The following is a 3,032-nucleotide window of genomic DNA, read 5'->3' on the forward strand; positions in this document are numbered from 1 at the left end:
GGACCGCCCGGGCAAAACCAAGGGAAGCTTTCGCCCAGAAGCCTGTGTGGGCATGAACTAGACTTTGCATTTTTTTCTACCGACAGCAAAGGAAATGGCAGTGCAGGGACCTCTCCCTAAGAGCCGAGAAGAGGGAGCAGTGGCTTCATTAGGAGGAGGTGGTTGGGCACCACCCGCTAGCCTCCCCCCACCTGTGTACATATCCAGAAGGAACATTGTTTGTATTGAATCCAAAGAGGAGCCTTTGAAGCCCTCAGAGATATTCACAGCAAAGTACCGGGTGAGGTCAGGGCATTCAGGAGGCCTGGATGGAGCGGGGGAGGCTGGGTGTGCGCCAGCCCAGGCTGCTTCGAGACTGCATGTTGGAGGGATGCCCCACTCTCAGCCCAGCAGCCCCAGAACAAGTGGCCTGGGGCAAGAAACACAAGTCACCTCGCTGTTCCCGACCTCCCCGTGTTCTCAGAGTAGCAAAAGCACGTGGGGAGGGGAGAGTTAGAGGACGGAGAGCTTGCTTTGTGTTGGGCACTGTGATAGGCACTTTGTGTCATTAGCCCATCCCATTTAACCCTCACAGTCATCCTGTGAGGTAGGCATCATGGTTCCTAACTTACCGTGAAGAGACTGAGGCTCAGAGATGTTAAATATCGTTTCTAAGGCCACACAGCAATAAGAGGGGATGCTGGAATTCCAAAGAGGCAGATTTCATTTGCCTTTCCAAAATCAGCATTGTCCGGGAAAAGGACACCACCCCCTGCTCTCCTTCTCTTTCCGACTTCATTCCATTCCACACTTTTTTTTAAACTATAGTATTTCCATCACTAGACTTCTTGATGCCAGCAAAACCTAATCCCTTCATAGTCAGGAACAAGGAGTTTTCTGCAAAGCGTATTTGAAGAAATGATGCCCTAGAGCTCTGCTATCCAATGCGATAGCCTCTGCCCACGTGTGGCGGCACAGCTCTAAATAAAACGAACAAAATTAAACTTAAAATGCAGTTCCCTGATCGCACTGGGGCTCTTGAGCCACATGCAGCAAATGGCTACTATATCAGATGGAGCAGGCGTAGGATACTCCCATCCTTGTGGTAAGGATTATTGGACAGTGCTGCTTTAGAGAGTAAGTCGAGAAAGAATAGCATTTTCATAACGAGTTCTACTGCTAGTTTAATTAATAATTTTAATGATATTTAAGGTACTTATTTATTCCAAGTCTTTCTCAGAGGTAAAATAACAGACTTTTTTTTTTTAACATTACCTCGTAGTTTACAAACTTCATTAATAGACTTGATCTTATTTAATACAATTGACTTGCAAAGCAGAGTAGGTAATGAGGTTATGAGTGAAGAAATGAAGGTTCTGAGAGGTGAAGAAGCTTGACCAAGGTTCTACAAACAGTAAATGATAGAGCTGGGGCTTCAATGCAGGTTCTCTCGCTGTGTACTTTCCAAAGGGAGAACTTGTGTATATGATGCCTGAAACCATTCTCAGGCAAAATTATTAAAAGTAATTTTTTTCTTTTTTGAGACAGAGTCTCCTTCTGTCCTCGAGGCTGGAGTGCAGTGGTGCGATCTCGACTCACTGCAACCTCTGCCTCCTGGGATCAAGTGAGTCTCGTGCCTTAGCCTTCTGTGTAGCTGGGATTACCGGCATGCGCCACCATGCCCGGCTAATTTTTGTATTTTTATTAGAAAGTTTCGCTAAGTTGGACAGATATGTCATGAACTCCTGACCTCAAATGATCCACCTGCCTCAGATTCCCAAAGTGCTTGGATTATACACAGTGAGCCAACGCACCCTGCCTAAATCAAAAGTAACTTACCATAGCGAGGTGTGCTGGGGGATATATATCCAGTACATGGAAAGGTAACCAACAATACTAGTCAGGCACGATATGTGTCAAATTAATATATAAAGAGTCATTCATTCATTCATTCATTCATTCATGTATTTCATGTGAAATATGTCCCATTCGCTGTTGTAGACACTGGAGACTATAACAAAGGCAGACGAACAGTAAATCCGTAATGAAATAAACAACATCGCATCCAGTTGCAATAAGTGCTTTGCATAAAGAAAAAACAAAGACAGGGCAAGGAGTGGGTGGCGATGTTATTTTAGATAGGGCTGTTAGCAAAGATCTTTCTGAAATGGACACACTTGAATGGGAACCTGAAGAAAGCGAGAGAGTGAGCTATAACTTTAGGGGAAACAGGGCCAAGCCAGAGGGACCATAAGTGCAAAGGCCCTGGGGCAGCCACATGCTCTGTTTTTCTTCTCACCGTAACCGATCTTATGTTCTTTGTCTGATTATATATTTATTGTCTGTTTCCCTGGGCATAATGCCCACACTTGGCTCTAGAAACAATTGGGAGGCTTATGTCCCTGGAATGTAGCGAGAGAGTGAGGAGCAGTAGGAGAAGTCAGGAAGGACACGGGGCCGAAACATGGAGGACCAGCAGGCCGCGAAGAACTTCAGATTTTCTTCTGAGTAATTGGGGAAGCCATGGTGGTGGTGGATGGAGGCCACGAGCTATCTTAGGCTTCATTTGTCTTATCATTATTAATTTAGAGAGCGGATCTCGCTTTGTTACCCAGGCTGGAGTGAGCACAGTGGCGGGATGCTGGCTCACTGCAGCCTCCAACTCCTGGGCTCAAGTGGTCCTCTTACCTCAGCCTCCCGCGTAGCTAGGATAGCAGGTACACGCCACAACACTCAGCTAATTTTAAATCATTTAAAATTGCTTTTTGTAGAGATAGGGTCTTGCTTTGTTGCCCAGTCTGATCTCAAATTCCTAGCTTCACGAGATCCTCCGACATTGGCCTCCCAAAGTGCTGGGATTACAGACACGAGTCACCATGCCCAGGCTGTTATATTACCTGTCATCCAAATTTGTATTTAGAATACTTTTAAGCTTTCAGAAAAGTTGAAAGAACTTTACAATAAATAGTCTATCTGGCTCATTCATCAATTAACATCTCACCGCATCTGTCTCTCTCTTCTTTTTCTGTTTTTCCCCTTCAAGCACTTTAAAG

Source organism: Cebus imitator, unplaced genomic scaffold (assembly GCF_001604975.1).
Source record: "Cebus imitator isolate Cc_AM_T3 unplaced genomic scaffold, Cebus_imitator-1.0 Scaffold334, whole genome shotgun sequence".
NCBI classification, from domain to species: domain Eukaryota; kingdom Metazoa; phylum Chordata; class Mammalia; order Primates; family Cebidae; genus Cebus; species Cebus imitator.